The 13,220-nt window shown below is 37.2% G+C and overlaps 1 non-coding gene across 1 annotated transcript; it reads left to right on the top strand.

Moving 5' to 3' along the window:
• The first annotated feature begins 2,493 nt into the window (after positions 1 to 2,493).
• On the top strand, positions 2,494 to 2,685 carry LOC129039831 (U2 spliceosomal RNA). The gene has a single exon (XR_008503516.1). It is a non-coding gene; the product is annotated as a U2 spliceosomal RNA (small nuclear RNA).
• The last annotated feature ends 10,535 nt before the right edge of the window (positions 2,686 to 13,220 follow it).

Below are 13,220 nucleotides of genomic sequence, written 5' to 3'. Positions count from 1 at the left end.
TATACTAGCAACAATCAGAAATAAAATGTTTAAAAATGTTATAATTAAAATATGAAATACTTAGGGATGCGTTTGAGAAAAGATGTGAAATATCTATACACTGAAAACTACAAAATATTTCTGAGAGAAATTGAAGAAGATTTTAATACTTGGAGAGATAAAACTTGCTTATAGGCCAGAAAACTCAGTATTGTTAAGATAACAATTATTCCCAAACTAATATACAAATTCAACACTAACCCAGTCAAAACCCAGGAGGTTTCTTTGCAGAAATGACAATCTGATTCCAAAATTAATATGGAAATGAAAAGGATCTACAGTTGCCAAAACAACTCTGAAAAAGAAGAACAAAGCTGGATGGCTATCAACTACCTCATTTCACAGAATTATAAAGCTTCAGAAACCCAGACAGCATGGTATGGTTGTAAGATAGGCAAGTAGGTCAATGGAACACAATAGAGAATCCAGAAGCAAACCAACATGTATATAAACAACTGATGTTTGAAAGAGGCCCAAAGGCATCCTGGTGGAAAAAGGATAGTCTCTTCAACAAATAGTGTTAGAAAAATTGAATATCCACATGTAAAAAATATATATATATAAAATATATATATAATATATATTAAAAATATATATAAAATATATGTATATAAACTTGTGTCTATACCTTGCAAAAATTAAAACCGTTCATACATTTAAACATAAAACTTAAAACTACAAGACCTCTACAAGAAAATATAAGAGAAATTTTTGTGACACTGGATTAGGCAAAGATTTCTTAGATATGACACCAGAATCCATAAAAGAACAAACTGATGCATTGGATTTCTTCAAAATTAAAAATAGCTCTTTGAAAGTCAGTGTTAAGAAAATGAAAAATCAGGCCACAAACTCGGGCAAATACTTATAAATGCACTTACCTGATAAAGGACTGGTATCCAGAATGAACAATACTTAATATAGTATTCTCAACACTCAACCCTAAGGATAAACAACCTAATTAAATAAGTGGGCAAAAGATATGAACAGACACGTCAAAGAAAATGTGTTGTTAGCAAATAAGCACAGGAAAATACTTTGAATATCATTAGTCATTTGGGAAATGCAAACTAAAATCACAATCAAATACCACTACACATCTATTAGAATGCCTAAAATTTAAAAGACTGAAGGTGAAGTATTGGAAAGGACATAGAGGAACTGGAACTCTCATAAATTTGTCCTATGCATGTAAAAACTACTATGGAAAACATTTTAATCGGTTCTTAAAAAGTTAATCATACAACTGACTACCATATGATTCAGCCATGACACTTCTAGGTATCTACTCAAGAGAAAAGGAAATATGTGTCCATATAAAGATTTGTACAAAAATACTTATAGCAGCTTTATTTGTATTAGTTAAATCTGGAAATAATCCAAATGTTCATCAATAGATGAATGGCTAAAATATTGTGGTATATCCCTGCAAAGAAGTACTACTAAGCAACAAAAGAAACAAACTGTTGATTCAAAATACGTTACTCTTCTTTTTTTTGTTTGAGATGGAGTCGCCCTTTGTCACCAGGCTGGGGCACAGTGGTGCAATCATAGCTCACTAGCCTCGAACTCCTGGGTTCAAACCATCTTCCTGCCTCAGCCTCCTGAGTAGCTGGGACTATAAGTGTGTGGCACCACACCCAGCTAATTTTTAAAATTTTTTTTGTGGAGACAAGGGGTTGCGGGGGGGTGCGGTTTCTCACTATATTGCCCAGGCTGGTCTTGAACTCCTGGTCTCAAGTGATCCTTCCACTTCTAGCTGTTTTAAAAAGGTTCTTATTAGGTGCTATTAACCTTGGAATGTTAAACTTCATGGAGTTATTAGCTGAGCACACTTGACCAGCATACCTACACTTGTGAACTGGTAGAAGACCTCCACTACCTATTTAAAAGAACCAACATGCAGCCAGAGGTGGAAATATGATGCTGTGGGTCAGCATAAAAGCATAAATTTTCTTCTTCTTAATGGTAATTTTTCTGCTCTACCATTCCAGACAGTTTTTCCTAGTAAAGACCTCTTTTGTCCCTGCTAATGGAATTCAGTAAAGGGATCTCTACCATCATTCATGTGGTTCTTACCTTTTCCATAAGCTCAGCTGCTGAAATGGCTTGCTTTATTCCTAAGACTAGTTTTACCTAGTAGCTGCTGAAATGACTTTTGGTGACTCTAAGACATTTTACTTACTACTGTCACTTGCAGGTCAGAGCTTGCCAGCTCCCAAGAGCTTCTCTAGTGCCAATTAGCTTTCTTTCAAAACAATACATAACGTTTCTCTTTCTAGTAAAATCTCCAACTTTCTCTGTTCTTCAGACATACTGAGGACCACCCCAGTCTGTGCATATGTCTCGAATTGCAATTTTGTGATTCCCAAATAAAATGTTTAGAGATTTATCTCTATATTTTATTTTGACTTTGACAGTACTTAGGCCAAAATTAGGAGTTAAATATAACAAATTGCTTCTCGGCCTTTTGGCTAACATCAAGTGTAATGTTTGTTCTTATCAATTTAATATCTGATATGTCCTGTATCCAAGGAACAATATATTAAATGGACTTTTGGAAGTAGGAGGTAGAATAGCAACTTCCTCTGTCCACTCCACACGTTATCTTGTTATTGCAGTACTTCCATAAATGGTGCATCCTCCTCTGGGGGAAATTTTTTAAAAATGCTAGCAAGAGATTACAAGTGAAATATGATTCATACCTATAAATAACTGCTTTAGAAAGGGGCCAGTCTTGTTTTTATTTAATTAACCACATCTACTTATAATTATACTATTCTTTAGTGTCATTTTTGCCTAACACCTGAGTGCCTTATAAGATTTTTAAGCTCCGTAAACTATGGTCCATGTTTCTATGACTTTCCATTTTAGTCTAGGTCCAACAAATAATATTGACAAAACATTAAATAGTTCCATGATGTGATACAAGCATTTATATTTTTAAGGACAACTGCCCAGAATCCTTAGTAATGTTTTATCCAAAAAATTTTCAAGGTTTAGGGGACAGGAATTTCATTTGAAAAAGTGATGTGAGACAATTCCTATACTTCCTAGACTGTCTACTTAGTCTTTAAAAGGAAAAAAAAAATCCCCATAATAAACACATATCCTTCATTACAGTGACTTCTAATAAAACATAGAAATAATGCAAGAATTAAAACTCACCTTCTTTTACACTGAGGAGCTCTCCTCAGGCGTCCAACTTTGAAGCCTCCCAACTGCGCCTGAAGGGCTCTGGTCTGATGTTCTCCTTTTGTTGGGACTGGTGAGATCACACCTTTCACTCACATTCTGCCACACCCACCTCAACTGCATTCTCCTTTGATTGGATTTCCATTAAAAAGTCAATAAATAGCCTATATAGGACTATAGGATTTGTGGGTGGTACTTTTGCAGGTTATATATGTTCTGTCACCCCAAATTTTTCTTAGCACCTATTTTGTATAGGAAGTGTGCAAACAGTAGCAAAGCATTTAATGTTGAAAAGGAAAGACTTGATGCATGCAATGGTAATATAATTTATTCAGGTTGAAAAATACAGAAAACTGCTTCTTTTGATTTGTGTTTTGCATTTCATTCTGAACATAATACACAAAAAGGAAAGTTTAGTATGTATGCATTTAAAATGTTTTAACAGATAATCAGCTAATAAGGATAGAAAACAAATGACAAACTAGAAAATATTTCTACTATGTAAAGTTGAAAAAGTAACTCCCAATAAGATGGAGGCTTCTCCAGAGTAGGGACTTGATCCTATCAGACAGATGTTGGTCAAAAAGTATTGAATATTTATGCTTCCACATCTTCTCATTCCTTCAGTTTATGGCTTTGATGCCACCTACCCTGGGATATTTCTCCTGACCTCCCAGGTTAAGGACCTCCCTTGTTTATGTACTTATGGCCTCATTTGGTTCTCCACAACACAAAGGAAAATTATATCAAATAATCTAATTACTTATCTAGTATTTGTATCCCAGGAGAATATGTAATTTCCCTAACTCTGTTCCCAACTCAGCAATAGGCCCCAGTATTGGTCAAGCAGATGCCTGGGCATATCATCCATTCTGGATTTGCCACCACACTTAAGAACCACATCAGGGGAGTTGTAGAAATGAGTTCCCAAAACATTTCCTCTTACCATTTCCACCTAGTCTGCTGGTTGTAGGGATATGCTTATTTTGTGGGTATACATTTTCCTGGACCTGTATTAAGGCAATTGAGTTCCAAAAGATACTAGTCCTGGCAATAACTTCAATTCCTGTTCTGTGCTTGATGCCTTCTTGTGTGTCTGTTTCTGAATGTGAGAGGCACATATCATATAATAGCAATTAGTGGCACTTCTCTTGCTTTTGAGAACCTACAAATAATTTTGTATGAATTATTTTGCTTATTGCTTCAAGAATCTGAACAGTTTATAATAGTTTGCATATGAGAAAAATTAGGAACTAGAAGCCTGGAATGAAAAGAGAAACAAGACACAGTGGGCGGTGAGTCCACCATAAGGATCCACATCTTCAGACTGCTTTCACACATTGTCTTTCTATGTCTTTCTATAAGGCAAAGGGAGTTAAGGAGGAGGTTTATGTAAGAACAGCTGGGGAATCACAAAGTCTGAGAAAGTTCTAAGGAAAAATCCTACATAAAAAGGAGCTAGTTCTCACTTGGTGAGAGAGCAAAGGTAGAAAGCATTGATCCATTTGTTTATCTAGAAATATCTATGAACATTCTCCCTGCAAATCTGTAAAAATGCCAGTTCCTGCACCCAATTCAAGCAGTTACATGGATTTCCTGAACAATAGCCATAGAAATACTTATTGTATTTCTACATTGAAGGTATACATTTAAAAACAACTATATGAGGCTGGGTGTGGTGGCTCACGCCTGTAATCTCAGCACTTTGGGAGGCCAAGGCGAGTGGATCACGAGGTCAGGAGTTTGCGACCAGCCTGGCCGACATGGTGAAACCCCGTCTCTACTAAACATACCAAAAAAAAAAAAAAAAAAAAAAAAATTAGCGTGCCTGGTGGCACATGCCTGTAATCCCAGCTACTTGGGAGGCTGAGGCAGGAGAATCGCTTGAACCTGGGAGGTGGAGGTTGCAGTGAGCCAAGATTGCGCCATTGCACTCCAGCCTGGGAGACAGGGCAAGACTGTCTCAAAAAAAAAAAAAAAAAAAAGACAAAAAAGAAAAACCCAACCAACGAAACAAAAAAACCAACTATATGAAAGACTTCATAGATGAGTTGACTGTGATGGAGAGGGTTGCCATATAAAATATAGGATGCCCTATTAAATTTGAATTTCAAATAAACAATGAATATAAGCATTTAATATAAGTAACTCTCAAATAATGCATGAGATATGTTAAAAATCTGAAGTTCGAATTTAAGTGGGCATTTTATATTTTTATATGCTATATCTGGCAATCCTAGATGAAGGAAGTCTCTCTTGCCTAACTCTTGGAAGGGCAAGCAGCTATACAAAAGTAGAGGATAATAAATACTTTGAAATAGTCATGAGTTCTTAACGACAATGAAGCAAGGCAATGTTGGCTCTTTAAATGTGGAATCTTGAAAGCCTCTTAGACCTGAGATCTGAAGAAAGAGAAGAAACCAGCCTCATTATAACTTGGGGAAGGGGACACTTCAGAGTAGTAATTAAGGTCAAAGACCAGACGGGTAAAATTCCTACCCCGACCCCAATTTATCATCTGATGACCTTGGGAAAATTATATTTTTGTGCCTTGGATTTATTCACTTTTAAGTGGAAATTATTTGTACCTGTCTCATAATTTTTTATGAGAATGTTACGTAAATTTGACTAGGAAGTGCTTAGCACAGTGTCTGGTACATGTTGGCCCTTGTAATGTGTGGGGGTGTGATTGCGTCTGTTTTATGGCATGTCTGTTTCTCACATGGTGTGTCTCTAGGTGCTAATCTGTCTCTGTGTCACTCTAGGTCTCTGTTAGTGTTTTTAAATGTTCTGTTAGTATTATTATATGTGATTCAAGTTGTGTCTAATAGCATGAGTTTGTTCCTATGGCCCCAGGATGGGTTGCATTAAAGCTGTTTAGTGGAGAATGTATAGAAGAGAAAGAGAACACCACAGTGTATAAGTATACAATTAAGTGGAGTCATCTTGGCTCACTGCAACCTCCACCTCCCAGGTTCAAGTGATTCTCCTGCCTCAGCCTCCTGAGTAGCTGGGATTACAGGCACCTGCTACCATGCCTGGCTAATTTTTGTATTTTTAGTCGAGACACGGTTTCACCATGTTGGCCAGGCAGGTCTCAAACTCCAGCTCGTGATCTCAAGTGATCCACCTGCCTTGGCCTCCCAAAGTGCTGGGATTACAGACATGAGCCACCACACCCAGCCTACAATTAGTTTTGATTGGTATATGTTGTAGTCGGTGTAGGCTGCTATAACAAAGAGCCATAGACTGGGTGGTTTATAAACTATAGGAATTTATTTATCTCTGTTCTGGAGGCCAAAAGTTTGAGATCAGGGTGCCAGTGTGGTCAGGTTCTGGTGAGGGCCCTCTTTCAGGTTGCAGACTTCTCATTTTATTCTCACCTGGCAGAAAGAAGGCAAGAGAGCCCTCTGGGGTCTCTTTTACAAAGGCGCTAATCCCATTCAAGAGGACTCCACCCTCATGGTCTAATTACCTCCCAAAGGCCTCACCTCCTAATACCATGATATTGGAGGTTAGGATTTCAATGTGCGAATTTTGGGGGGGATACAAACATGCAATCCATAGAGTTCTCATTTTATCAGAAGATACCACATTGGGAACAAATTATTATTCAGTGATATCATGTGCTGGAAAAAGAGATCTACATATTTCTGTATATATTTGACAGAAGCAGATCAACTCTACCCAACCGAGTGGGGTAGTTTGAGAACTATCATCCAAAAGAAGGTAAACCTGGGCAAATGTCCTATTAGCTGGGTATATGAGGAAGCATCACATATCAGAGTTGAGAGAAGCAAATAATCACTTTTCTCTATAGTCTATGTAGAAGAGTAGACCTGGAAATAGTCTTTGGAGAAGTATACATTAGTCAAAGCTAAAGGTGCAGGGTAGGTTACATAAAGATCCTAAGAAATGTATTGGAGATAGGAATTCATATGACATGGGTGAGCGAGACTGAAACTTCACTCTAAGGAGCAGTAAGGTAAGTAGAGGGCATGGAGGGTCTTGAGTGTCAGCAAAGGAGTTGGGTATTGATCCAAAAGAGAGTAAAATTTTCATTTGATATGTTTTCTGTCTATATATGTGTATATATTAATATATATCATAGTGTATCAGGGTTTCTCAAATTTGAAGCTATTGACATTTTGGGCTGGAAAATTATTTGTCGTGGGGAGCTGTCCTTTGCATTGGAGGATGTTTGGGAGCATCCTGGCCTTAATCCACTGGATACCAGTAGCATCTCCTCTCCAGTTGTGACAACAAGAATGTCTCTACACATTGTCAAATGTCTCCTAATGGGGCAAAATCACCATGGGTTGAGGACCACTGCTTAGATCCTTCATGAAAGAGGCACGCTGGTTGAGCAGGGAAGCCTCAGTCATAACTTAGACTGAGTTTTCCTAGTGGTCTATGGTCTTGTACACATATGTATATCCTGCTTCACCTGATGTGGGGCTAACTCTTCCTAATATGATGTTTCTAACTGCAGGCCTGCTTCTCCTTATATCAGCATCCACACAATGAACCAATATCAGGCTTTCTATAACAGATATAAGAAATGAGTTGAATTGTATTAATAAAATAAAAATTAAAAAATAGTATCACATGTAGTAGCACAAAAACCAAAAGATATCTGAAATATACCTAGTAAAATGTTGGCCATATTTCTATGTAGAAAAATAGTATGATGCTATTGAGATAAACTAGAGAAAATCTAAATAATTGAAAGGTAATATATGCATTGTAAGATTTCATTATTTTATTATTTTGATATTATTACTATTTTTGAGCTGGAATCTCACTCTATCACCCAGGCTGGAGTGCAGTGGTGTGGTCTCAGCTCACTGCAACCTCCGCCTCCCAAGTTCAAGTGATTCTCGTGCCTCAGCCTCCCAAGTAGCTGGGATTACAGGCATGTGCCACCACGCCCAGCTGATTTTCATATTTTTATTAGAGATGGAGTTTCACCATGTTGGCCAGGCTGGTCTCGAACTCCTGACCTCAAGTGATCCATCCACCTCTTCCTCCCAAAGTGCTGAGATTACAGATGTGAGCCACCGTGCCCGGCCAGATCTCATAATTTTAAAGATACTTATTATAATCAAACTGATCTACAGATTCAGGAAATATTAACCAAAATCACAGCAGCTTACTTTTTTTTGGCAGAAATTTACAAAATAATTCCAAAATGTATATGTAAGTACAGAGAGGCAATACAGAACAAGCAAATCTTGAAGGGGAAGAATAGGTCAAGTTTTCTGTTACCACATATCAAGACTTATAAAGCTATAGTAAATAAGAGTGTGGGGGATTATAAAGTTAGATAAATAGACAAGAGGAAGAGAGTGGAGAAATGAAAAAGACCACATATATGGGCATCTGGTGATAGAATACGTAAGTCTGAAGAGCAAAGAGGGAAAAGATGGTTTTTTTCAACAAGTGGTGATTGGTCTTTTTCTTTTTTTTTTTGAGACAGAGTTTCGTGCTGTTGCCCATGCTGGAGCAGAGTGGCACAATCTTGGCTCACTGCAACCTCTGCCCCCTGGGGTTCAAGCAGTTCTCGAGCCTCAGCCTCCTGAGTAGCTGGGACTACAGGTGTGTGCCACCACGCCCAGCTAATTTTTTGTATTTTTAGTAGAGATATGCTTTCACCATGTTAGGCAGGCTGGTCTCGAACTCTTGACCTCAAGTGATCCACTTGCCGCGTCCTCCCAAAGTGCTGGGATTACAGGCATGAGCCACTGTGCCCCACCAAGTGCTTGTCATTTTAATACCAAAATGAATATACTTATCTCTAGATAAATGAATTTAGAGAGAGAGAGACAGAAAGATAGATAGATAGATATTCCAGGTGATTTTCCCTCCCACTATACATAAATATCAGTTCTAGGTGCATTTTAGATCTAAATGTAAAAGGTAGAACAAGATAGCTTCTAAATGTTAATAAAGGGAAATATCTTTATGACTTCTAGGGAACAGAAGATTTGTAAAACAAAACCCACAAAACACTAACACATATGTACATATATATGACACAGATACACACATATAAATAAATTTGGATTCATTAAAACAATCTTTTGTTCCTCAAGTTATTAAGAGATTCAGAGGTTCAAATGGCAAGTTACAGTGTAGGGGAATTATGTTTATAACACATGGAATCAACAAAGAGCTTGTCAAAATATAGAAAGAACTACTACACAGCAGTAAGAAAGGAACAGAAAAACAAAAATCAAGTGATTTGAAGAGGCATTTCACAAAATGAAATATTGAGTAGTAATAATAATATAAAAAGGACTTAACGGCATTACTAATCAGGTATTTACAGAATAAATAAGCAATTTTGACCCATTAACGCCCAGGAAAATCGTGAAATTAAAAAGCCTGACCATATTAAATTTTGGAAAGAAGTTGAAGCAACAGGAACTTAATGTATGCTGCAGGTGCACGATACTATCTCTGAAAATTTGGGGGGTATCTAATAAAATTATCTAATAAATTATGCATATCATAGGACTCAACATTTCATTTCTGTATGTATATCCAGTGCAAATGTGCACTGAGATATGTGGAAAAATCCCCAAAAATGTAGTTTATAATAGGCAAAACTTGAAAAAAAGGTCAATTGACAGTAGGATGGGTAAATAAATTGTGGGGGTCCAAACCATGGAACAGTACAGCACAATGAAAATGAACTAAAATTACATGGATCTATCTCACCAACATCATATTGAACAAAGCCAGACCCATGACATATCCATAATTTATGACTCAGCAACGTGAGCACATATGCATCAGAAGAAATGTACAAGAAGGGCCCTAGAAGTAAACGGAAACACAAATCTTCATTAACCTAAAATGTGTGGTAGGCAGCTTCTAAGAGAGCCCCCTACCATACCCAGCTCCTGTTAATCATGCTCTTGTGTAATTCCATCCCCTTGAATGGTGGGCTAGGCCTACTGAAACATTTTCAATGAACAGCATAAGCAAAAGTGATAGGATGTCACTTCCAAAATTAGGTTATAAAAGATTCTGACTTTTCTCTTGCTTGTACTCACTCTGGCTCTTCTGAATTGCTTGCTCTGATGAAACAAGTTGCTATGTTGTGAGCAGTCCTGTGGAGACTTCAAATGGCAAGGAATTGAGAGTGGCCTCCAGACAATAGTTGGTGAGTACTTACATCCTCACTCTGACATGCTGTTAACAACCATGTCAGTGATCATGAAAGCCAGTCCTTCACCAGTCTAGCCTCGAGATGACTGAAGCTCCTGCTGCCACCTTGATTGTAGATTTGTGAGCGACCCTGAGCCAGAGAACCCAGCTAAGCCACTCCCAGAATCCTCACCCACAGAAATTAGAAGCCAATTTTTTTCTCTTTTTTTTTTTTTTTTGAGACAAGAGTCTTGCTCTGTCATCAGGCTGGAGTGCAGTGGTGCGACCTTGGCTCACTGCAACCTCCGCCTCCCGGGTTCAAGCGATTCTCCTGCCTCAGCCTCCCGAGTAGCTGGGACTACAGGATCGTGTCACCACGCGCAGCTAATTTTTGTATTTTTGGTAGAGACGGGGTTTCACCACGTTGGCCAGGATGGTCTCGATCTCTTAACCTTGTGATCCACCCGCCTTGGCCTCCCAAAGTGCTGGGATTACAATCGTGAGCCACCGTGCCCAGCCGCCAACAAATGTTTTAAGCAACTACATTTTAGGGTAATTTTTTACACAGCAATGGAAAATGCATTCAAAGGATAAATATGTTGCAGTATGTTTATGTTATGACATACTATATAAAAACAGGGATGAACTATCTACAACAACAAGAATGAAATTTATAGAATATTATTAAGGAAAAACATAGAAAAAATACTAGAGATGTGATTCTATTTATATAATGTTCAGACATAGGTAAGCAATGGTGTTTAAGAATAAAATAATTGGTGATAAAATAATTCTTAAAAATGCAAGGAAGTAATAAAAGTCAGGTTGGTTATCATATATATCACATTTAATGTATGATATATAATATATGATATATGATTTATAATATATCATATATTATATGATATATAATATATATCATGTTATATATAATATATAATGTACCATACATTATATTTATGCATATTTCATATATTTATGCATATTTCATATATTATATTTATATAATATATATAGTATATAATAATCATATATTTATATATAACATATGTCATATATTATATTTATATATAACATATAATTATAATATATCATGTATATGATATAATTATATATTATATATTATATATAATTATATATTATATTTATATATAATAAATACATTTGGGGAAGAGAGGAGACAGTGACTGAGAGGGTTCCCTTATTAGATGTTTGCCATGTTCTACTTCTTGGCCTTTGTCACAATTCTGCAGGCGCTTGCTTTGTAATTACTTAAGTTGGCATATATATTTTATATACTTTTCTGTACATAAAGTTAAGTTTGCATATATATTTTATGTACTTTTCTGCGTGGGTGATAATTTTCACAAAAAAGTTTAAAAATTAAAAAAGTGCTATTTTGTAGAATAGAAATTTTCAAAAATGGATAAAATGGAAGTTCTGAGATAGATACAGGGATATTTTATAACTAATATAAATTTTGACATATTTAAAAATTTTCTATGAATTAATTGTTTTAAAAATCTATTTGAAAAGTAAAAGGAAATATATTTGAGGTAAATAATTCTAAGGACTGATAGATTTATAGCAAGTAAATGCATAATTAAAGAACAGAATATGGAAAAGTTCTTGCCATTCTACTTGATATATCCAAAATATATATAAATATGTAACATATATGTGATTTTATATAAAGTATATAAATAATTGTTGACCAGGCATGGTGGCTCATGCCTGTAATCCCAGCACTTTGGGAGGCCGAGGCGGGCGGACTGCTAGAGGTTAGGAGTTCAAACCAGCCTGGCCAACATGGTGAAACGCCGTCTCTACTAAAAATAAAAAAAATTAGCCGGGGGTGGTGTTGGGTGTCTGTAGTCCCAGCTACTCGGAAGGCGGAAGCAGAAGAATAGCTTGAACCCGGGAGGCGGAGGTTGCAGTGAGCAGAGATCACGCCACTGTACTCCAGCCTAGGTGACAGAGGGAGACTCCGTCTCAAATAAATAAATAAATAAATAAATAAATAAAATAATGTAATTCAGCTTGTCAAGTTGTTGATGGCTGTTGTAAGACCTCAGGTCTTTTTTTTTTTTTTTTTTTAACAAAGTGTCATTCTGTTGCCCAGGCTTGAGTGCAGTGGCGTGATCTTGGCTCATTGCAGCCTCCGCCTCCCGAGTTCAAGCGATTCTCCTGCTTCAGCCACCCGAGTAGCTGCGATTTTAGGCGTGCGCCACCATGACCGGCTAATTTTTGCATTTTTAGCAGAGATGGGGTTTCGCCATGTTGACCAGGCTGGTCTCGAACTCTTGACATGAAGTGAACCGCCCGTCTCAGCCTCCCAAAATGCTGGCATTACAGGCGTGAGCCGCCGCGCCCGGGGGTTCTTGTCTTCTTAGTTTTAAAGAATTTAAACCAGAGACACACAGCAAAAGAAGTGCAGCGTAGATTAATTTATTGCAAAGGCAAAAGAATATTTTGTAAGTTAGGTGCAGAATAGACAGCACACCCTGAGAGAGAGAGAATTCAGGGCGGGCTGCTCCTAAGGATGAGACAGCAAAGATTGGCGCTAGGGAGGCTCCCTATATGGGAGTCTTACGTGACTATTTAGAAGGAGGTGAGAAATGTTACTAGTAATCATCTTCTGGGTGGTCCTCTGAATGCACATGCGCAGTAGCTGTACATGCTTGTTCATACATGGTATGTCTCATTGGCATCTTAAATCTCCAGCCAGAGGTGTGTTTTTTACTATTGTAATGAGCAAAGGCTCAGTCTAAGGACAGGTAAAGTCAAAATGCGCATGCTGTCTCTAGGGGAAATTTCCTCTTGATAGCTGT

Source organism: Pongo pygmaeus, chromosome 5, assembly GCF_028885625.2.
Source record: "Pongo pygmaeus isolate AG05252 chromosome 5, NHGRI_mPonPyg2-v2.0_pri, whole genome shotgun sequence".
Lineage (NCBI taxonomy): Eukaryota > Metazoa > Chordata > Mammalia > Primates > Hominidae > Pongo > Pongo pygmaeus.
This window is presented reverse-complemented; position numbering and strand designations above follow the sequence as displayed.